At 42.5% G+C, this 24799-nt stretch overlaps 4 non-coding genes and 1 pseudogene across 4 annotated transcripts; 3 read left to right on the top strand and 2 right to left on the bottom strand.

The window, feature by feature from the left end:
* Positions 1-1081: 1081 nt before the first annotated feature.
* On the bottom strand, positions 1082-1153 carry trnat-cgu (transfer RNA threonine (anticodon CGU)). Its single transcript has one exon. It is a non-coding gene; the product is annotated as a tRNA-Thr (tRNA).
* A 794-nt stretch (positions 1154-1947) lies between these two features.
* trnai-uau (transfer RNA isoleucine (anticodon UAU)) lies at positions 1948-2041 on the top strand. Its single transcript has 2 exons — positions 1948-1985; positions 2006-2041. It is a non-coding gene; the product is annotated as a tRNA-Ile (tRNA).
* A 3201-nt stretch (positions 2042-5242) lies between these two features.
* Positions 5243-5920, bottom strand: LOC148811767 (uncharacterized; annotated as a pseudogene).
* An 8947-nt stretch (positions 5921-14867) lies between these two features.
* LOC148811766 (U7 small nuclear RNA) lies at positions 14868-14921 on the top strand. Its single transcript, XR_016086377.1, has one exon. It is a non-coding gene; the product is annotated as a U7 small nuclear RNA (small nuclear RNA).
* Positions 14922-23534: 8613 nt separating this feature from the next.
* Positions 23535-23628, top strand: trnai-uau (transfer RNA isoleucine (anticodon UAU)). Its single transcript has 2 exons — positions 23535-23572; positions 23593-23628. It is a non-coding gene; the product is annotated as a tRNA-Ile (tRNA).
* Positions 23629-24799: the final 1171 nt, after the last annotated feature.

The following is a 24799-nucleotide window of genomic DNA, read 5'->3' as shown; positions in this document are numbered from 1 at the left end:
AAATGATAGTAAGGTGCTGTTTCAAGCACATCTAGGCACGCCTTTCTCACTATTCCATCGTGAACATCATCTAGAGAAAAAGTGGCATGTAATGTTTAATACATTATTGACCTTATTAATAATTTGAGGGAATACAAATGCTTTGCATGTATCGAATTACAGCACGTAACAACTGACTACCTGAGTCGATATCACCGGGCAATTTCCAATAACGACCAACATCAGAAACTTCAAGAAAAATAAGATTCCATATCTTGGAATGTAGGGCGGGAGAATTCATTTATACTCCTGTTGCATCTTGAGCTAAACTTTTTTTTAAAATATGACGCAGATTTGCTCAAGATACTTGTAATCCCCTTAAAGAGAGTTTTCATGAAAACGTACATCGGCTAGCTCTCCACTGTTAATTGACAGAACTTTTGAAGAAACTGTTCTTATATAAGCAACATACAAATTACACATCTTAATGAACATGAAGGGAAATCTATGGAAGCCCGTTTCCGCCAGGGAGTAAAAAAAAAACGCGCTATGGTATCTCATTGTCTGTCCTTTTTTACTTAAAAAAGGTCTTCTTTAGCTCAGCTAATAAGACCTGGGTTCGAGCCAATGCAGTGAGGCACGAACTAGGGTGGGAGCGGCGAAGGCACAAGCCCTAGAACCCGAATCCGTTACAATAACAAAAGGACAGACAATGAAATATGGGCTATTTCGAAGTCGCAAATGTGAGATATAAAGTCGGAATTCTGAGTTACTAAGTCGCAATTCTGAGTTGCTAAGTCGGAATTCTGACTTACTAAGTCGGAATTCTGAGATACCATAGCGTGTTTTTTTTTTACTCCCTGGCGGAAACGGGCTTCCATAGAAATCCGGGTTGTGAATAACAACTGTCACTACACACGATTGAGTTCTTGAGGCTGGCACCTAAGACCACTCAGCCATCCTGACAAGCAGTGGAGGATGCCCGTTGCTTTGTCAAAGGATTATTAACTACTACTGACAGTTCTTTTCTTATTATTACAGAAATTTCTACATTGCAAGACAATTGACGATTTAGATAAAGGTAAGTCGTGGTAAGCAAACCAGGCACGGACGGGGCTTGAACCCGCGCTCTTCGGTTTACGAGACCGACGCCTTACCACTTGGCCACCGCGCCCACAGTTTAATTTTCTTTCCCATCAAGACTAATATATTTTGAAAATAAATAAAAAAAATCTTTGTGCACAAATTGCAATGGCAGGAGTAAAACAAATATGATTATGATGTACAGTAATTGTTCACTTAGTGAAATACTTTTTTTGGCCCACTGAATATAGTTCTTCTGTGGAGCTGGCTTCAGACTCTGCTTATAGCGCCCGTCAAATAAAATAGATATTTTATTTTTACAGGAAGACGCATTCCGAAATGTATCTCTGCAGTTTTAGAAAAGTTTTGAATGGCATATTTTATACAACGCACAAACCGTATTCTAATTGCAGACTGCAGATCTGTGCAGCAATCGTACTACATTTCACTGTGATTCTGAAATACTTCGAGAAAAGATTCAGGTTTCCTTGAACTTTTAATAAAAAACGACTTCGCTTTCAATCTCTGATGTCACTGTAAACTCGGACGTGATGTTCCGCAGATGTGCAGTGTGCCTTCTTGTCTTATTCAAGTTTACTGGATTTTTGAAACGAAAATACAAACTGGACAGTTTCAGACAGATGAAGACTCATAAATGTCACTACAAATGACAAATTTGTAGTGTAAATCCGCCGGGCTGATTTACCTGTCTGACCATCTCTCTCCTCCCTCTTTTGCAGTGAGCACTACTTTTTCATTTTCTTCCCTTGTAGTTTCCTCGCTCTTTTACTGTCCCTTTCTCCCACGGAGAGACGGAAAACATGCCGAAATCGTTTTCACTGTGTTTGTGCAACGTCAGTGTGTGAAGGGAAAGCAATGTACGCAGCTCCAGTGGCGCAATCGGTCAGCGCGCGGTACTTATACAGCAGTGCACAGCGGAGTCATGCCGAGATTGTGAGTTCGAGCCTCACCGGGAGCAGTGTAGCCTGTCTTTAGCTACTGAAAGCAACTGTCCACTTTAGTTACTGCTACTTATAGGTCGTCCTTAACACCTTATCTAACGGGATTGTAGCCTGTTAGGTATTTGCTGGAGACCCGGTCTAAATTAACATCAAAGGAACAGGTAAAGGTTTATTCCACGTCACACCCGAAGAAGGGTCCACGTTGTGTTTCCTTCTCTTTTCAGCGTGGAATAAACCTATACTTTTTCCTTTGCAGCTGATGCAGGTCACTACTTAATTTCCCATCAGCTGTGGACCCCCTGCTGGTCTCTACACAGATAGATGAGAGATATCTTCTTAGCCGAGAGGTCTACTGGGACTAAGGGAGCACGATGGGGTACCGAAGACTTGAAAAAGCTCTCGCATTAGATTCTGTTTTTGTTGTTTCCCAGATTTGTTTTTAATGTTATTTTTGTTTTGAAGTTGTTCCGTTAAGTATTTTTTTATTTTATTTTCTGTAGTCGTTAGACTACTACAGTGATTTACCGAGGTTCCCGGAAGGCTTCTTGCATTGTGGTTGTTGTGTTTTTGGGTTACAAGTATTTTTTTTTCTATTGATAGGACCCCACGCATTACTGTGGGACTAGTTAACTTAAGTTCTTACATTGTACCTGAAATTACCACATAAACTACTACTCTGTTTTTCCTTTTTTTTTTTTAATAAAGGCACAAATGATGTTTTTTTTTTTCTTGTGGCTGATTGGCAATGTCCCTACAACGGGTCATTGCTACGAACCTGGCTGCTGAAATTTGTCAGCAGCTCTGTACTAAACCTGTTCTCAATTGCAACAAACCTAAAATAACATCTGCTGCCCATTAGATCTTACTGATGTAGGAGACTAACTTAAACCACCTCTTCACAGGGTTTAAGTAACTCAGTAGTGGAACAGTCGATCGCTTTTGAACTGTTCTGAATGTAGTGGAAATATTATGGTCACAAAGTAACGAACATACAGTATTCACCACTCGCTTGAAATATTTAGCTAAAATTGTTTTCTAGACACCACAACTATTCACAATGAATTTGATCAGTACATGTCTTTATTAATAAAAGTGTAATTTATTAATAACTAAGATTAATGTAAACCTTTATTAGTAGCTGTATTACCGGTTAATCTGATGAGAATTCAGAACACGAGTCTCTCGCTCAGTAAACACGCTTTATCGTTTACTGAGCTTTCGATGAACGTCTAAGTGAAAGACAAATTTACTATTTTCACTTTTTGTTTAAAGAACACTTTTATCACATATTCTGCACTCCCGATGGTGTTTAACGGTGCTCTTTTCTACACGCCTGATTTGAGGATCCCCAGCTAAAATATTTTTTACTTATCAGGCTGGATTTGAGCGTCTTTACAGAGAGCTGATTTGGAAGCCTCACATATGCAAATGGTGACACTTTATCTTCGCTCCACATAAGAAACTCATAAATCTTTGAATGCTTTCCTCTTCACCTGCAGCACTAGCATTTGTCTACAGTTTGTGGCATCTTTTCAACACAATATATTTCACCATGGACTGAAAGATCAAATGGTTTTGGCAAAAGATAAGGAGATCTCCTGGCCTGTAAGGGATCAAACCCACAACTGTGGAGTTATTAGAACGACAATCGATCCAACTGAGCTACCTGAACATGTACATGTGAGGCTCTCTGTGCAGCATAAAATTTAATTTAGAGAATTATTTTTCCCTCTGAATTTAAACCCTCACAATTATGTGTACTGGCTTTCTGGAAGTGGTGGATATGATGAAAAAGAGATCAGCCTCTGTGATGCAATATCAAGTGACACTGATCTTCTGTTATACCGTTCCCTGCTGCATTTTAACCTACTGGGGAAATACTGGTATCCATGCATGTAAGGTTTCCTCCTTGTCAAATTATTTTCAAGCACATTTTTGTTGTTGAAAATAAACCTTGTGGATTTACATGTTGTGTCCCTCTTCTGTTAGTATCACCCAAATTGATACATTGTGCTCTGGCGATTCTTCAGATCATACCATTTTGTACAATACTGTATCAGTATTGTAGAACTCATATCATTAAAGAAAATAAGGCTTTTTTTGTATATTTTATTATAATTGTATTTATATGTGGAAATATGTTATTTTAATATCGACATGTACATTTGAAAAATTATTTCCCCCCCTAAAAGCTGGCAGCCTAACATTTTCAGCTGACAAAAAATTATATGAATTTTTAAAGATCCAGACTGAAAGTTTACAAAATATTGTTTTACACTATATGCTGCTGTTTTGGAAGTATACTTATTTTACAGGTGCAACTGTGGTTAACATTGCTGCCACGCAGTGCTGGAGCTCTGTGTTTATTTCCTGACCTGTTGTTCTATCTGAGTGGAGTTTGTATGTTCTCCCCATGTTTGTTTGGAGTTTCCGCCAGGTGCTGCAGTTTCCTCCCACAGTCCAAAAACATTGTGATATCATTTTAGGAAGTGAATTTCATGATCATAAGTTTTCTAATGTCATTTTGTCACACCTGTCAAAGTGTGAATTGTTTGAACTTTCATCTTTCCTGTCATGTGAACCCAGATGCCTTTGTAACAATCTGTAGTTAATATTTCTGCAGTTTTAAGTGAGGTAGCGATGCTGTATATTTCGACAAGCCGTCCCTTCTTGCAGGACGAGGACCCTTAATTTCTCTTGATTTGTAGGGAAATGTAAATAACAGTCAGAATGTCTCATGTTGTGTCTGGATTTGTCCACAGTGGCTTTTCTCCTTTGTGTGGTCCAATGTATACATATTGATAACAAACATTTAAGTTTCCCTTTCCATTGGGGTTGATATTTTCATTGTGAGTTGCCAAGAGCTCCTTCATTTTTAATTGATAGTTTTACAGGATAGTTGGTACAGGGTGTACTCCTGCATCTTATTTATAATAACTCACCTGACAGCGTCTGGACTCTGGGGCACACTCTTTTTCCAAAACTCTCCTCCTCTCCATCTTCTCCTTCAATTGTTGCTTCTCCAAAACTCTCCTCCTTTCCTCTTCCTTCTTCATCTGTTTCTTTACCTCCTTTTCACAAACTCTCCTCCTCTCCTTCTCCTCTTTTGCTTGTTTCTTCTCCTGCTTCTCCAACAGTTTCCTCCTCTCCTTCTTCTCCTTTGCTTGTTGCCTCTCCTCCTCTTCCCAAAATCTCCTTCTCTCCTTTTCCTCCTTTGCTCATTTCTTATTCTCCTCCATGAGCTGATTCCTCCTCTCCTCCTCCTGAGCTCGCCTCCATTCCTCCTTCTCCTTCTGCCTCCTCTCCTCCTCCTGCTGCAGGGGTTTCTCCAGCCCCCGAACGTAGGCCTTCCACCTCTTCTGCTCCTTCTTCTCCCATCTCACCTCCTGCTTCTGCTGCTCCCTCCTGTTCTCCTCCGCCTCCTGGGCATGTCTCCGCTCCTCCTTGTTCACGGTCCTCCCAATTGCATCTGCTGCCTTGGTGCATCTCCTCTCCTGCTTCTCCTCAGTCTTCCTCCTCTGCTCCTCCTCCTTCTTCCGTCTCCTCTTCTCCTTCTCCAGCATCTGCCTCCTGTCCTCTCCCTCCTTCTCCCATCTTCTCTCCTGTTTCTCAAACACCTTCCTCCTCTTCTCCTCCACCTTCATCCTCTCCTCCTCCAGCTTCCTCCTCTCCTTCTCCTCCTGCACCTCCTATCTCCGATCCATCAACCACCCTTCCTGCTTCTGCCTCCTCTCCTCATCCCGCTCCTGGGTGTTCAGGGACCGGTGCCTCCCGACCCGGACACTCCTGACTTTCTCCACTGGTGCCGTTGTCCTCTTGCCCCCTTGCGGCTCTTTCCATCTCTTCAGCTCTGTAGTGTTGCTCTTATCCTCATCGACCCCGGAACAGCACAGCATCTTGGTGATGGAATGGGAGGAGCTGACCTGCTTTGAGAGAGAGGAGTTAATATAGACATACTGACTGGACACTCCAGTACATTAACACTGCACCAAGAGAGAGAGGAGTTAATACAGACACACTGACTGGACACTACAGTAAAGGTTCACTCCTCACCTCTCCTAGAATCACAGGAGCTACAGGGTCCTCTAGGTGTCTCAGCACCTGTGTTCTGACTTTCAGCAACTCTGGAGGCCTGTCTTCAGGACTTGGACCTTCCTGACTCTCCTGATTCCTCTGCCTCTTCTTCCTCTTTTTCTTAGTCTCCTACACCTCAGTCTTCTCCTGGGAGGTGATGGGAGGGAGGTGAGGGAGGGGTCTGGGGACAGGTAGCTGGCTGGGTAGTGACCTGGGGCGGGTCAGTGTCAGGATTGGAAGAGGTGGACATGTTGTCCTCTTCATCTTTTTCAGGGCTGACTTGGAAAGCACGCCTCTTTGCACCTGGACACTGAAGGCAGACACAGGTCTTTGCTGCTGGGGTCAGTTCTTGACTTCTTATTCTTAATATACCCTCAATATATGCATTGTGACTGTAATAAGATCCTGTACAGGTGAGTCTGTACAGTGTGTCCAATAAGAATCTGTACAGTTGACTCTACTCAAGGACAGAGGTTCTGTTCGCTTCTCACCTGTCTCAGAAGCTCAGGAGCTCTGACGCTCCTTAGAGGAGGGAACTCATCTGGGAGTTGATGGGGGCAGCATGGCGCAGTCACCAGGGGTTTCTCTGAGTTCAGCGGGGTCACAGGTGATCGAAGCGGGAGGGCCCAGGGGTGCCAAGATCCAGGAGAGAGAGGGATGGACAGCTTGGTTTCTTGTCCACCTTAGAGAAGTCACACCTGACTTTCTTGTTTTCAAAGTAGGACTTCAGTGTCTCCTTCGCCTCCTCGTAGTCATCCTGCTTCTTGATTCTTGTGCCCTGGAAGGGAAAATCCTAGGAAAATATGAAGAGAGATTCAGGCAAGATGTCCTGACAATGTCTGCTGCCGTCAAACCAAACCTCCATTATCAGAGCTCCCATTGTGTAGCCTGTTGTCTTCACTGTTTTAATTTTGGGATTTGGTATAATTTCTTATAATATCCTCCGTGAAACTTCACTAACTCAGTACCAACTCCTGTACCAGAGAGAGAGAACAAAGACAGTGAATCATCATCATCATACCTCCACAGTGCCAGACAGGAGATGCAACTTAGGGGTGGAACTGTGGTATTTCTAAAGCCAAAAGAGAAGGGGGGGGTCACCACAATGTTGATAGAGCCAATAGAGAGAGAGAGAGATACACCCCACTGTTAATAGAGCCAATAGAGAGAGGGGAAGTCTCCCCACTGTTAATAGAGCCAATAGAGAGAGGGGGAGTAACCCCACGTTGCCATCGATGACCAAGAGTCTCACCGCTCACTCTGTGATGCCCCCTAGTGTTGATCTGTAAGCGGTCTGTCTTTCAGCCACCCACTTGAAATAGAGTCCCAGCCCAGCTCCTGTCTCTCTCCGCTTGGATCTGGGAGATTTCCAGGTTGAGTGGGGTGACGCAGGTATCTTGGAAAGCTGAGGGGGTCAGGAGAATCGCCCCAGCCCCTGTACCGCCCTGATACCACAGTGTGAGCTGGACAAGGGGGAGGGGTTTCAGGGACTCACCAATCCCACATATGCTGCCTCCGATCCAAACTTGGCCAGGACCTCATCGTACAACTCCAGGCAGTCCAGCTGGATGGAAGACATCGCATTCTGATCCCAGGTCTGTATCCAGCTCTCCTCAACCTAGAGCAGCCCCTCCAGTTCGACCCGCAGGCCCTCCCTGAGCCACCACAGGGCAGCCAGGGTCTTACCTACACTCTAACCTACAGTTACACTATAACTAACACTTACACAAATACTGCTAATATTACAACAGTAACACTGCAATTAAGGCTTATAGTTTCATTATTACTTACAATAACACAAACTTAGTAGTACACTAATAATACCAATAATAACAGTAATGCTATCAAAAGAACTAACATGACAATGAGTGTTAATATTCTGACACTAACACTATGATTATCACTAATATTAACATGAATACTAGCATTAAAACTAAAATTAAAAGTAGCTCTATCATCACTTATTCTCACATGAATACTAGTATTCAGTAGTGCTATCATCATTAATACTCACATAGACACACAGACACTACACATACAGACACACACCCACACACATCACACACTCACAAACACCCACACACTCACACATATCCACACACTCACAGACACCACATACGCTAATAGTGATAAAAACACAGCACTCACAGATTTCTGTTCATTGGTCTGGACTCTAGAAAGTTCTAAAGTGCTCTAGAAATTCGCAAGCGACTCTGGACCTCAACACCTGTTGATGGGTCACTTCTGTCAGACACAGCATTGGAGCCCAAGCCCACCTACACACACATTTACACACACACTGACAGATATACACCCACAAACTCACACATATTATGACACACTGACAGAGACACAACCACACACTCACACACATTCACACACTGACAACCACACACTCACACACATTCATACAGACACTACACACACTCACAGATACACACTCACAGACACACATTCACAGACACACACATAGACACAACACACACTCACAAGCACCACACACATTTATACACACAATCAGACACTCACACACATACTCGCACACATTCACAGATACACACAATAGACACTACTAATACTTACAGACACACACCCACACACTGATATACACCACATACTTGCAGACACACACCCACACACTAACAGACACACACGTACACAATGACAGACATATCACACTGACAGACACACATTCACACACTGACAAACACCACACACTCACAAACACCACAAACTCACAGACACACTCTACATACACTCATAACCACAAATACACTATAACTAACACTAACACAAATACCACTAATATTACAACACTAACACTATCACTACGACTAACACTATCAATATCCCTAACAGTGATACAAACTACTACTACACTACTAATACTAATAATAACAGTAATGTTATCACTAAAACTAACATGACCACTAGTGTAAATAATCTAACAGTAAATCTATAATTTGCACTAATATTAACATGAATACTAGCATTAAAACTAAAATTAAAAGACTTACACTATCATTATGACTAACACTGACACAAACTACTTATAATAACAGTAATGCTATCACTAAAACTAACACTACTGCTACTGTTAATACTGTAACAGTAACACTATAATTAAATTTAATATTAACATTAATATGACCATTAAAACTAAAACTATCAGTAGTGCTATCATCATTCTCACATGAATACTAGCATTAATATTAAAACTACCAGTTGTACTCTCACTAATATTAACATAAATACACTAGCATTAGTATTAGTTGCTGTCTGTGACATCACACCACTCTTTATGACCTAGCCAGGCACAGTGACGTGCCGCGTGTCGCCATGGTTACCATACTTATGATTTGTAAACAAATGGAAAATGCATTTAAACTGTTACTTACACAAATTTATTAACTTTGAATATATTTTTCTAGCTCTCAGATACAATTCCTAAATAATAATTTGAATAAATAATTCTTTAATTTCGGATTGAACATTATTAACACAAAATGCACTATGTTAATTAATCGATATTGACTCTATTCTAGATTTTAAAATGGGTCAAGAACGGGAAAAGAATCAGTGCTCACTAATCAGTGAATTTAATCGATTTTTCTACTGTTCTTTAGTTGAATTAATTGCTTGTTGATAGATAAGTGATCAATAACTCTCCTCCGTGCGCTCTTCGCTTCTTCCGCGGTCTCGCTCTCTGATCCCGGCGCTATGGCTGGTGTCTGTGACGTCACAGCGCTCTTTCTGACAGAGCAGAGCGCGTCTCGGCTGGAGGAGACTCCTGTCCGGAGCCTGGGGGGCTTTTCTTATAGATATAACATCTCCCCCCAAAAAAACACAGGCTGTTAAGAGAAGCGATTCATAACAGCAGGAGGAGAAGAATGACATACTGAGGAATGAAATTCATTAAACAGAAAAAAAATGTTTACTTCACAGACTAATGCGTTATAAAGCATACTCCTGTGGAGCAGAAGAGAAAGAGCACAGGTCTCTATAATAAGCGCTTTTAAGCGTTTTACACGAATCTCCACAGAATAGAAGCCAGGAGGATCAGACTCCTGATCCTGGAGGTTGAAGAGCATCTCTTGGTTTTATTTCCACTCGAGCTCTCAGTTCCTCAGCTTGATTATTTAACTAGCTGTATAACTGTTATCAGACTCTCTTTAACTTTATATTTATAAGACTCCCCATGAGAGACGTGTGGGAGATGCTGAATTCCAGGGCTGGTGTGGAATCACACACAGACAGGTCTTCTGTGTGATCTGAGTCCCACTGCTCAGAGCTACAGACTGGTCAACTAGTCACTATTGTAGACACGACCATCAGTCTGCTGCTGATGATAATCATATTATACTCATAAGAGTGGCAATACTGCTGTTCATTAAATAAGTAAAAATAATAATAAGAGATAATCACATATTGCTCAATTGTCAGTCAAACACTTCTGACAGATGCTTGGAGGCTGACTTACAGTAAAAATAATGAATCACTACAGTAATACTGAAGGGCTGGAGGTCCTGGAAAGGGTTAATAGAAGCTTATTGCTTCTGACCTGGAACAGAGCCCACAGCTGCCAGATCAGTGACCCCTGAGCCCAGTTCACAGAGAGGGGAACCAGCCACAGCCTCACAGTACAGCCTGGCTTCCTGTGCTGGAGGAGCTCAGAAGAGCACAAACCACAGACTCACTGCAGAGTCTGACCTGCAGCTCCAGTGAAGCTCTGTCTAATATCACCGCTTTTAGGCTGTGTAAACAAGGAAAGATTTTTAAAAGAAATCATCATATCATTGCTTTTTCAGACTGACTCTTGCACTTATGCTCCTGCTGCTGCAGTTATTATGGTGAGGCTGTAACACAGGAGCTCTGCTATATTGAACAGGAAAGTTTAAATACAGCATAACTACTAATACTACTACAGCTATTACTACAACTACTCCTGCCACTGATACTACTGCTACCTACTATTACTATTTATACCTACTACTAATATTTTACTGCTCCTCCTACTGCTACTGCTACTACTACCGATAAGAATAAGGAGGATGAGCTGAGCTGTGTCCTCACTCTGTTCAGACTGGGGGTGTATCAGTGTATAAGTATTAGTTCAGCTCCACTGTGCTGTTAGAGAGTCTCAGTCTCTTCCTCACAGTCAGCTCCACTCAGAGAGACTGGGGCCACAGCTGAAGGGGCTGGAACATCTGTGTGGACTGGAGCTGCACAGGGACAGACTCAGAGTCTGAGGGACTCAACTGGAAGAGCTGCTGTCCACCAGGCTCAGTACAGAGGGGACAGTCACTGCTGGGCTTTTCTTTCTTTTTCATTTAAATTATTTGGCTCTGTTCACATCCACAGGACACCCAGTTCTTATTCAGTCCACCTTGTTTCTGTATTCCTGGGCTGACCTGAGTGACCTCACTGCCACAGTGGAAGAAACAGTGATGTGGCTCTGATATATATGGAGAAGACTGAAAGGGCCCTGTCTGATTTGTTTTATTTGTTATTGGTTTTATTTCCACCCGGCACTCAGTTCCACAGCTGGACTGATGATTTATTTAACTGTGTTACTCTTACCAGACTCATAATCATGGCTCTGGAGCCTTCTTTGGGTGTAATACAGAATAAACCTTTACTTGTTTCTTTTCATGTTAACTGAGACCTGATCTCCAGAAAATCGTCAGTTGCTTTCAGTAGCTAAATACACAGGCCACACTGCTCCAGCTGAGGCTCAAACTCACAACCTCAGCATGACTCTGCGGTACACTGCTGTATAATGGAGGACAGGCTGAGGGAGAGCAATGTGAGAGACATGTGGAATGGCATGAGGAAGATCTCCGGATACAAGTTGTCCGGCGGCCAACAGAGTGAGGGAGGCCTGGAGAGGGCCAATGAGCTGAATCTTTTCTTCAACAGATTCGATACAGGGTCCACTGTCCATTCACTTCACAGGCCTTCACCCCAGACACCCTCTTCATGTCCTCAGTCACCCCATCATGTGATCCCTCCTACTCCTACTCCATCTTCCCCTGCCCTCCTCGGCCTATCCATCACAGCTGACCAGGTCAGAAGGGAGTTGAGGAGACTCCATGCAGGGAAGGCAGCGGGTCCTGACGGTGTCAGCTCCAGGGTGCTAAAGATCTGTGCGGACCAACTGGGTTCAGTGCTGCAGTACATCTTCAACCTCAGCCTGAGATTAGAAAAGGTTCCGATGCTCTGGAAGACATCTTGCCTGGTGCCAGTACCCAAAAGGGGCACCCTAAAGTCTTGAATGACTACAGACCAGTGGCACTTACATCACACCTAATGAAAACTCTGGAAAGGCTTGTACTGGACCACCTCAGAACCCTGGTGAGTACAGCACTGGACCCCCTGCAGTTCGCCTATCGGTCACACCTGGGAGTGGAGGATGCAGTCATCTATCTGCTACACAGAGCTAACTCTCACCTGGAGAAGACGGGGAGCATTGTGAGAGTTATGTTCTTTGACTTCTTCAGTGCCTTTAACACCATCCATCCACCTTTACTGAGAGATAAGCTAAGGGCGGCGCAGGTGGACACTCCCCTGCTGTCCTGGATTATAGACTATCTGACCTGCAGGCCACAGTATGTACGGCTACAGAGCTGTGTGTCCGAACAGATTGTTAGCAGTACTGGGGCTCCACAGGGGACTGTCCTTGCTCCATTCCTGTTCACCTTTTACACCTCTGACTTCAGGTACAACTCTGAGACATGTCATCTGCAGAAGTTTTCGGATGACTCTGCAATTGTGGGGTGTATTAGAGAGGGGAGGGAGGAGGAATATAGGAGCTTGATTACCAATTTTGTGGAGTGGTGTCATCTTAACCATCTCCAGATTAACACCAGCAAGACCAAAGAAATGATTTTTGACTTTCGAAGGAATAAGTCTCCACTGAACCCTGTTTCCATCCAGGGTGAGGACATAGAGGGCGTACATTCCTACAAGTACTTAGGGATACACCTGGATGATAAGCTGGAGTGGTCTGGTAACACTGATGCCCTGTACAAGAAAGGTCAGAACCAACTCTATTTTCTTAGGAGGCTCAGGTCCTTTGGTGTGTGTGGAACACTGCTACACATTTTTTATGAATCAGTGGTGGCGGCGGCCATCTTCTACGCTGTGGTGTGCTGGGGCAGCAGCATCATGACAAAAGATGCAAATAGGCTCAATAAACTCATCAAGAAGGCTGGCACTGTGCTGGGGATGAGCCTTGACCCCATGGAGGTGGTGGCTGAGAGGAGAATGCTGAACAAGCGCACAGCCATCATGAACAACACCTCTCATCCGCTTCATGGGACTGTTACTGGGCAGCGGAGCACATTTAGCAATAGACTGCTCCAGCTACGGTGTTCAAGGGAACGTTTACGCAGGTCTTTCCTCCCGGCGGCTGTCAGGGTGTATAACGCTGCCCTAGGCTAGGACTGTTAGCCCTTCATTTGCTCCTCTATGGACAGCATGTTTACTCCATTGTACTTTTTGGACAATCAGTCTGTATAAACCTATGCACATTTTGCACATATTTTATTGTTTTTACAGCGACTATGATCAGCACATTTTGCACACACCTATGTATTTATTTATTTTTATTTATTTTGTTTGTCTTTTGTTTTATAACTATTCTGATGTCTGTTTTGCTTGTCTTGGGCTGGACTGCTGTAACACATCAATTTCCCTATGGGATTAATAAAGTATTATCTATCTATCTAGTCAAAGTCCTGACCTGAATCCGATTGAGATGTTGTGGCATGACCTTAAAAAAGGGGTTAAGGCTCGAAAACCCTCCAATGGTGCTGAATTACAACAATTCTGCAAAGATGAGTGGGCCAAAATTCCTCCACAGTGCTGTAAAAGACTCATTGCCAGTTATCACAAATGCTTGATTGCAGTTGTTGCTGCTAAGGGTGGCCCAACCAGTTATTAGGTTTAGGGGGCAATCACTTTTTCACACAGGGCCATGTACGTTTGGATTTTTGTTTTCCCTTAATAATAAAAACCTTCGTTTAAAAACTGCATTTTGTGTTTACTTGTGTTATCTTTGTCTAATATTTCAATTTGTTTGATGATCTGAAACATTTCAGTGTGACAAACATGCAAAAAAATAAGAAATCAGGAAGGGGGCAAATACGTTTTCACACCACTGTATTTATTACAGTTTCCTATTTTGTGAATATTTGTATTTGTTTGTGAAATTAAAATAAAGTTCTTAAAAATAAAAAAAATAAATAAATGGAAGGTTTTCTGAAGTCAGAAAGCCAATTTATTTGGTGGAAAAACAGATTGGTGAAGCTCCTCCTCTTCCTTACCTTAGAAGGAGAATTACAAGGTCATCTCCAGAGCTACAATCTGACAGTTGCAGTCACAATCCAGTGTATTTGTTTACATTTTTTGTTTCTGGAGTAGCTGTCATATTAATTATGCTAATATGTAACCTAACTCCAGCATGAATAACTAGAAGAGGAGATCAGCTCCATTCCAGACCACGGGAGACTTGTGATTGGCTGGGCCAGGTCTCTCATTTGCATATTGGATTTGGAAATATAACACTAAACCCTCTTCTTACATGGATTTAATGTACACCCAAGAGTCACCTACTGTGTATTGCCACTTCAATTTTTTATGAGTAGTTGGGATTACCGGTTGACAGGTTTTATTTGTTGAATTTTAAATCGTCTTGTATTATCACCCTGACTGCCTGTACTCAAAGTTTGGTAAGGTACATGTGTTTTCATTTCCTTTACCAAGTGGAAATTTTGTCTTTTAGTATTTGTCTCGAAGGCTTTCTGAAGTCAGGAAGCCCATTTTTGGTGAAAAAAGATATTGCACTTTGATATCATGATAAAGCTGTATTCCATACAATCTAGTAGTTATGGTTCCTGGTATTTGACTGTGATTCCCTGGGTTCAACCTTAGGTGTGGGAACATGTCTTTTTCGCCTTCTCGTTTTCAATTGATCAGCACAGTATAGAAAATAGACCCATAAAGCAACGTCAGCAATGAAAAATGTGAGAAAAGTGATCACTTGTTTTAGCTTGCTTTCAAAAAGAAACCCTTTGATGTGTTAAGAGAATGTGATAACCACTACACTGCGCAAGGTGGGAATGAGTGACTTGCAGAGAGTGTTGAACTTTGAGAAAAGGACTTTTCTAAGGAATATATTTCCACTTTCTGAAGAGGAGATTTTCTCCATTTCTGTAGTCTGACTTCCTCTATGCTAGAGAGCTATAGAATGTGGAGTCACCTATCCAGTTCTGGGAACAGTGTAGGTAACAGGTTTGTTACTGCCTGATGAGCACAGTAAATTAATACAGCAGAATAAAGACACTGTGAGTATTTGAAGAGAATTAACAATCTTTTACGTCTTGACACGTTCAATGCTGCTGTCATTTCTGTAATATTGTGATTATCACGTTCATCACACATGCGCAAGATCCCCTGTTTGAAATCGGGCAGAAACAGGTGTCTTTTATCCTCTCACATTTTGCACTTCTGCCACACTCTACCACTCCTCTTCATGCATTCATGCTGGAACTTTAGGAGGCTACTGTAGACAGCAGAGGTTGGATCATACACGGAGGTTGAAATAGCTCATCTGAGAAAGCCTTAGACTGACGCTCTAAAGGTCCCTGGTTCAATCTGGGGTTTTGGCATTTTATTTCATTGCACCATTTGTTCCTCTCTACCATGCCCTGTATCCAAAGTCACACTTCCCTTTCTCAGCCCGAATCCCAAACTAGAGTCTTTGTGTCCTTGAGTCCCTCTTTTACCGACGCTGATGAAGTACAGAAATAACTTAACATGTTTTGCACTCCTTATGGTGTTTTATGGTGGGACCTGTATTTCTCTTAGTGACAGCCCATTTGTTTTCAATATATTTCTGGTGCACTTATTACATCAGTCTCCCCTGGTGGCCTGTTTTCATATCCCACTTCTGACAATGACTTTTCTTATGTCACTTTGATGGGAGTACAATTGGAAAAAAAAAACTAAAATGTGTGTAGTTGTTTCCATATCAAACCCGTCTTCCATTTTATACACAGGTGTAACGAACAGTTCTTTCCGGACCCTATGCGGACGACACAGTCCGACGGAGTGGGGGGAACACTAGGGAAACGTCATGCAGGAATACGGGGCTGAAGACAGGGGGGCGTGTCCAAGGTGCGCTGGTGCACGGGGGAGGTGTGGCCGAGGCGAACAATCCAAAAGAGAAGTCCTTAGAGAGTATCCAAAACAGAAAGGTAAGTCCAAAACCAGGAGATCCATCAAAACAAGTTAAAAACCACGAAGGCCGGGTCGGAACCGGCGGACGGGGAACAGGAACGGGAACCGAGGTTAAAACCTTAACGGGACCAGGCGCCTCCTGGTCCCGGACTCGCACGATATGGAAATCAGATGCAGAGCCCGGATGAGCGTCAGCGCCTGGCTTTTAAGGTGGGCTGGGAATAGGGAACAGGTGCAGAGAATAAAGTCTAGTGAAAGGGCTGGAGCACCCTTAAGGAGGGGGAACTATAATCGTGACAGTACGCCCCTCCTTTTCAGGGCGGCTCCGAAGCCCTAAGAAAAAAAAAGGGGAGGAAAAAAAAAACAACTGATGGAATCCAGGCTGCCAGGGTGCCGTCCGCGGGGTCCAGGTGTTGGCTCTGCATTCTGTAACGAACAGTTCTTTCCGGACCCTATGCGGACGACACAGTCCGACGGAGTGGGGGAACACTAGGGAAACGTCATGCAGGAATACGGGGCTGAAGACAGGGGGGCGTGTCCAAGGTGCGCTGGTGCACGGGGAAGGTGTGGCCGAGGCGAACAATCCGAGAGAGTAGTCCTTAGGGATAATCCAAAACGCAAGGGTAAGTCCAAAACCAGGAGATCCATCAGAACAAGATAAAAACCATGAAGGCCGGGTCGGAACCGGCGGACGGGGAACAGGAACGGGAACAGAGGTTAAAACCTTAACGGGACCAGGCGCTTCCTGGTCCCGGACTCGCATGATATGGAAATCAGATGCAGAGCCCGGATGAGCGTCAGCGCCTGGCTTTTAAGGTGGGCTGGGAATGGGAAACAGGTGCAGAGAATAAAGTCTTAGTGAAAGGGCTGGAGCACCCTTAAGGAGGGGGGACTATAATCGTGACAGTACGCCCCTCCTTTTCAGGGCGGCTCCGAAGCCCTAAGAAAAAAAAAGGGGAGAAAAAAAACCCGATGGAATCCAGGCTGCCAGGGTGCCGTCCGCGGGGTCCAGGTGTTGGCTCTGCATTCTGTAACGAACAGTTCTTTCCGGACCCTATGCGGACGACACAGTCCGACGGAGTGGGGGGAACACTAGGGAAACGTCATGCAGGAATACGGGGCTGAAGACAGGGGGGCGTGTCCAAGGTGCGCTGGTGCACGGGGGAGGTGTGGCCGAGGCGAACAATCCAAAAGAGAAGTCCTTAGAGAGTATCCAAAACAGAAAGGTAAGTCCAAAACCAGGAGATCCATCAAAACAAGTTAAAAACCACGAAGGCCGGGTCGGAACCGGCGGACGGGGAACAGGAACGGGAACCGAGGTTAAAACCTTAACGGGACCAGGCGCCTCCTGGTCCCGGACTCGCACGATATGGAAATCAGATGCAGAGCCCGGATGAGCGTCAGCGCCTGGCTTTTAAGGTGGGCTGGGAATAGGGAACAGGTGCAGAGAATAAAGTCTAGTGAAAGGGCTGGAGCACCCTTAAGGAGGGGGAACTATAATCGTGACAACAGGAGTGAATCAATTCCTTGTTTAATTTTGCAAATGACCCTGTTGTCAAAAAAACAAAATTCCCATGTAGCCAAGGGGTTGCTGAAAAGCAGCTTCACTTTGATGTTTTGTGTTGTTATAACAAATTCATCTCATTTAAAAAAAATGATTTCTGTAGGAAGAAAGGTGTCTCACACTACAGTTTAAATTGTAAACAGATTGTAGAAAAAGCTCCTTAGCTCCCTGTCAGGAATCAAACCCCACTCTCCTGTATGATAGGGAGGGATTCTCACCATGGTTAAATTGCAACCGTAATATCAACAACATTAATAAATGCATATATAATTGAAATTGAAAACATATCTAACACAGCATCTTTTCTGGTTATATACCACAATGCATTGCTGACTCCCAATTCCACATCAAGAGGCTGAGCACAATGGAAGAGTTCTGTACACACAAGCGAGTCCTTGACAATATGGACAATCAAAACCTACTTGTATGATATTATATTCTCTCTGTGGTGTGGAAAATATCCACTACTAGTATTCCAGTTTACAGATAGGTCATTATATGACAGCTTACATCTGATTAATAGGATCCATCTCTGGCATACTTTCTTATTTTTAGTTTATAATGTATAATCTTGCTGATCTTTTAATGCCAAAATAAAGTGTTTTACAAAAAGCTCCATGTTCTAAAAAGTTACTACAACTTTCGAACTTTGAAATATGGTCACTTTGTATTCTAGGACTGAGCAAAGACTGCAGAAAAGTGCAGTTAATGTTTGAAAATGTGTAATGGGTATGTCTGATTGGTTGATTAGTGAAGATCTAGTAGCAGTTGATGATTAGCCATATGTTGATTACAATATTGTATATAATGTACTATAATTTGAACTAGATATTTTTCAGGTGTGAATGATTGTATATTTACAGAATAAATTTCTAAACCAAATCATTGGCTTGATTTACTTGTTTCTGTGCCTATAAAACTTTTAAAACTAAAACTAAAACTAAAACTAAAATCTTTGATGTATAATAGATCTCTATCCATATGTGTATAATAGTCCCCTACAGTTAATTGTATAATAGAACTATATATTGTATAATAGAACTCCAACCATATATGTATAATAGTCTGCTTAATTGATCTGTACATAAGAACTCCAACCATTTATGTATAATGAACATATAATCATAGATGTATAATTGACGTATAACAACATACGTATATTAGAATTTCATTCTAGACAAATTACGGACCACATTTATAATTCTAAGGTATGCATTTAATAGACTTATATTCTACATCTTTTGCCCACTGGGGAGACACTTCAACAGGTAACACCCCGTGTGAAACATCATGAGCATCTGTAAAATCTCTCTACCTGCCCGTTCTTCACAGAGACGTGACGAGGGTCTAAAGGGACTTTTTTGAGCCGTAGAAACATTTTATTATTCCGTACTTTCCTGTGCAGTCAGGCCAGTTCCACTTCTTCTGAGCCCGACAACGGAGGTCGTTTTGAAAACACGAGAGTAAAGGTACACTGCACGTCTGCAGAACATCACGTCCGAGTTTAAGGACAGTAACATCAGAGATTGGAAGCTATGGAGTTTCAGGTCTGTTTTTTTATTATAGGTTCAAGAACGTCTGAATACATTTGCAAGAAGTATTTCAGAATCCCAGTCAAATCCAGTACGAATGCATCTTTTGGAATACATCTTCCTGTAAAAATAAAATGACTTCAAGGGCGCTATAAGCACAGGTTTGAAAGCCTGCTCCACAGAAGAACTATATCCAGAGGTGCCAAAGTCGAGATTTCACCACGTGAGAGAAAGCATCTCAGAAAATGAAGTTGCAGTCGCTTCCACGTGTCATAACACCACTAGGTCAGACCACAAGAGCTGAAGAGCCGCTATCGAGAGTAACGCGGCCGAGCGCTCTAAGGAGCTGGATTAAAGCTCCAGTCTCTTCGGGGGCATCTGTTGGAATCACACCGCTGCCGCGTATCTCCTTGTTAAGAATCCCTTTTTTGTTGTTGTTGCTGCCTCCAGGCGATGTAAAAAAGATTCAGAAACAAATAATTTGAACAACATAAGTCGCCTGCTTGCTTGAAGGCGCGGCGGCTAAGTGGTAAAGTGTCGGTTTCGTAAACTGAAAATCGTGGGTTCAAACCCCACCTATTTCATTTGTCACCACTTTCCTTGAGTTTCAGTGTCTTTAAAAAACACGCAAAGTAGGAGTCTCTATAGTAAAAGAATGTAACTGTCGCCAGTGATGAGTGTTCTTGCATATCCTGCCTTGTTCTTTAGTCGACAAAGCCTGTCTCTCTTCACACCCATCTTCCGAATGATCGTCTCAGCATTGGGAAGGAACGGGCATTTGGTACAGCCCCCCCACTCCATGGTCTGATCACAAACAGATCGGGTGAGCTGTCAGTCTAGGTTGGAAGTAACGTCCGAAAGCACTAAAAATCTGATTAGGAACGAGAAGACCGTGTTTTTTTAAAACGAGTAAACGATAAAATTATATAAGTAGTGGGACAAAACATTGTCTGCCTGCAAGACTATGTCATGCTAAACGCCACAAATTGTGTTCGTCCAGTCGTGTCAATCATCCTAAAGTTACGGAAAATCGGATGCAACTGGTGCATTCGGTGTACATTTCTTCAGGATAGTCGCGTGGTTTAGAACAGCAGATTCATAGATTCGTGTCTTTTAAGCTTTGTGTTCCGCTCTCCAGATAGAGGCGAGGGTTCAAATCCCACTCCCGACAATCAGGCGTTTTACCCTGTCTTTACACTGTTTCAGTCTTGTGCTCGCTGACAATCACAATACGAGGAAAACGGAGAAACTGCTTAGCAACAACATAATAGACAGAAAAAAGCTTCGTGAACACGTGAATGTGATTAGCAGCAGTAACGTATGCATTCAAATGTTGAAGTCCGAATTATAAAAACAGCAGAAGAAAGGTGCAATTTGTGAGAATTCTTGGGTTTTTATGCTGCTTGGACTTCTTTCAAGCCTACGAAGTGACCCCCGTTTCATTTTCATTTTCAAACTTCAGAACCGAATAACAAAATGGCAAATACCGTTTCCACGATGTATTCAGCGACGCGAATGAAATATTTTAGTGCTGGCTCAAATGCGAGGAATTTCAGAAAAACCTGGAAAAGCAATGCTTGCAATAAATGACATAAATTTAAAGCGTGTAGTCAGCATGAACAGAACAACGCAATGCTCTGTAAAAACGATCTGAAGCCGCAATTACTCTTTTATCCGGGCAGTTCATTCTGAAACGATGTTTCTGCAGAATAAATGAAATGCCGAACTCCAAACATGTTGTTGCCATTATTGTTACTCCTGTTGCTGTAGTTTTAAACTTAATCAGTGGGTATGTAATGTTGTATAGGGGCTGGACTACTTTGTTCCGTCCAAATTCCATTATGTGAATTTATGCTTTTTTAATATAAGTATTTACAATACAACGCGTGCTCAAAAACCGTTACTTGGTAGCTTAAGAAGCGGCAGTGTTTTGACAAAGTGTGGTATTCGAACAGTAAATGCTGAAGTGTTTAATACTTGCTTGTGAGCGAATCTCCCTCGATTTAGACAAACTCTTGTTAGGCCGATGATTTCAGATCAAAATCTGAATCAAGTGGAAAGAAAGCTGAATTACGCAAAGGTCACAAGGCACTGGGTATCACTGTTACGCCATCGGGTCATGCTAGGAGTATTGGAGGGATCAAATTGACACAGAGGGACCCAACGTGGGGGCTGAACCCACAGTTCTGAGATTAAGAGATTCAGGCTCTATCGACTGCGCCTATATAACTCTTGTGCTACAGCAGTAATGTTTCTGGGTGTGGATGAACATGACATAATAGGCTGACAGCAGGAACACGTGGCCCACACGCAGTGACAGTATCGCTATCACATTTGTCTGCAGTATATTGTTTTGGGAGCAGCAACAACTTTCCTGCAGAGATGGGAGTGCCTTTAATACAGCTCTTTCAATCGGACAGAGTAATAGGAACCGACCTAAAGTTTCGGCTGTGGATCCATCTGCACATGGGGGAAGAGACAGTATAAAAGCGACGAAGAAACAGAAAGAATTGTGCTCGCTGCAAAGTAGGAAAGAAAGAGGTGTTAGGACACGTAAAACAGCTTGGCGATAATTTGCAGCGACAGTTTTATGTTATTTAGTACACAGATTTCTCTTCATGTTCCTTAAGATGTGTAATTTGTATGTTGGTTGTATGAAAACAGTTTATTCTAAAGTCCTGTCAATTAACAGTGGAGAGCTACCTGGTGCACGTCTTCAAGAAGACTCTCTTTAAGGCGATTACAAGTTTCTCGAACAAATCTGCGTCATATTTTTAAAATAGTTTAGCTAATGAGCAACGAGAGTATAAATGAATTCTCCCACCCTCCATTCGAAGATAAAACTCCATGTGCGAGTCGAAGTTTCCTTGAAGCTACAGATGTTCGTCATTATTGGACATCCCCGGTGATATTGACTAAGGAGCTCAATTCTTACGTGCTGTAGTTCAACGTGCGCAAAACACTCATATCCCCTGCAAATATCGGCAAGGTCAACGATATTCTCAACAATTTGTGCCATTGCAATTCGTGCAATTCGTGCCATACTTTTTCGCAATGTATTCTGACAAAGCCAAGATCAGAGGGTCATATTTGGAAAATGGTGCATTAAAATGTCTTGTACTTCAGGATTTTGATAGTCTATTACATTGTCTCTCACACCTCGGTGTCAGAATTGTGAGACGTTTTTATAATCAGGGGGGAGGGCCGTAGCAATAAGCAGAAAGCACAATCACCTTTTTCCCAGTGCAAGTCCATGTTATGGTGAGTTTTTAAAATTGGTTTGCGATTTTCTAAAATATACTCCATACAAAAATATAATTTGGACAGTCGCTATTTATTTGGATATTCCCTTTCACTGAGGATGTCTACAGTATTCCAGCCAAATTAGTACTGATCGAAGAGAGCCATCTACAGGCGAAAGGCGACATAACATCACAGCAGCAGCACTTAAGGTGGAACGATAAACGCGAATAAGAAGCTGGCGAATAAGAAGCCAACTTCAGCCTCGTAGCAGGCCCTGAGAGGCACGCTCAAAATAATCATCTTTCCCAGTACTTCAGAGTCATATTTAGATCGCTTTAATGCAATTTTATTTGATTGATGGGAGATGTGAAGCCATCGAGCCTGTACTGCGATTCACATTGAAATTGAAGCCGTTTCTCATGCTTTCTCTCAGTGTCGGGGCTGCAATTGCGTGTAAAGGAGGCGACATGAAAATGAAACGTGTAATCACCTTACAGAGGGTCTTCACGACGGGGTGCGTCAGCTAGTTCTCCATTATTGTCAATTTACTGGACTTCTGAAGAAACCTATCGACATAGAAAATACAAACTGCACAGCTTAAGGCACATGAAGAGAAATCCGTGTGCTGATTGACTCAAAAATGTCGCTACAAATAATCCGCCGGGTTGATTTTCTTGTCCGACCACCTCCCTCCGCCCCCCTTTGCTGTTAGCACAATTCTTTCAGTTTCTTTTCTTGTATTTTCCTTGCTATTTTACTGTTCCTTTTCCTCATCTGGAGATGGATCCACAACCGAAACCGTTTTCACCCTGTGTTTCTGCAGCGTCAGTCTGTATGAGGAGCACAACTTGCTCAGCTCCAGTGGCGCAATCGGTCAGCGCGCGGTACTTATACAGCAGTGCACAGCGGAGTCATGCCGAGGTTGTGAGTTCAAGCCTCATCTGGAGCAGTGTCTTCAGCTACTGAAAGCAACTGTGGAGTTTAGATACTCTTAGGTATTTGATGGAGGTAAATTAACATCAAACGAACAAGTAAAGGTTTATTTCTAGTCACAATCAAAGAAGGCTCCACAGCTGAAACATTGTGTTTCCTTCTCTTTTCAGCATGGAATAAACCTATACTTTTACCTTTGCAGCCCACACATGCTTATGCAGCTCCCTACTTAAATTACTATCAGCTGTGTACCTCCAGTTGACCTGTACACAAATATATGAGAGAGGTCTACTGAGACGAGAGGAGCACTGAAGACTTGATAAAGCTCTCGCATTAGATTCTGTGTTTATGTTGTTCCCCAGATTTGTTTTAATGTTCTTTTTCTTTTGAAGTTGTTGCGTTTGGTTGTTTTTTTATAGTTGCTAGACTACTACAGGGATTTACCTAGGTTCCCGGAAGACTTCTCGTTTTGTGTTTGTTGTGTTTTCGGGTTACAACTATTTTTTTTCTTGATAGGACCCCACGCATTACTGTGGGACTAGTTAACTTTAGTTCATACATTGTACCTGAAATTACCACATAAACTACTACTCTGTTTTCCTTTTTTTTTAAAAAAAAGGCAAAACTAATGTTTGTTTCTCCTTGCTTCTGATTGGTAGCTACAACGGGTCAGTTGAAACAAACTGGCTGCTGAAATTTGTCAGCAGCTCTGTACCAAACCTGTTCTCAATTGCAACAAACCTAAAATAACAGCTGCTGCCCATTAGACGTTACTAAAGTAGGAAACTAAGCAGACTAAGCGGAACAATAGATCACATTGGAACTGTCCTGAATGTAGTGGAAATAATATCGTCATTAAGTAATGAACAATTGCTTTCCAGACACTACAATTATTCACAAGGAATTTTATCAATACATATTTTATTAATAAAAGCGTGATATCTTAATAATGAAGTTTAATGTTATCTTTATTAGTAGCTGTATTACAGGTAATGCATGCACAGAGTTTATTATGCTATAATGAATTTTCAGGTATCCCGGGGAGAGAACTGAAATGAAGGAAATACATATTTAAAGGGGTGTAAGTCTTAAATGTGTTCTGTCACATAGGAGTGTTAATTGAATAGATTTGTTGTATGATTTAATATGATTTGACTCTACACTTGTGTTTCTCAGGAGACAGCATT

The sequence above is a fragment of the Atractosteus spatula genome (assembly GCF_055471065.1).
Source record: "Atractosteus spatula isolate fAtrSpa1 chromosome 10 unlocalized genomic scaffold, fAtrSpa1.hap1 SUPER_10_unloc_7, whole genome shotgun sequence".
NCBI classification, from domain to species: domain Eukaryota; kingdom Metazoa; phylum Chordata; class Actinopteri; order Semionotiformes; family Lepisosteidae; genus Atractosteus; species Atractosteus spatula.
Note: the sequence above shows the minus strand (reverse complement) of the source record. Positions and strands in the feature narration are given on the sequence as shown.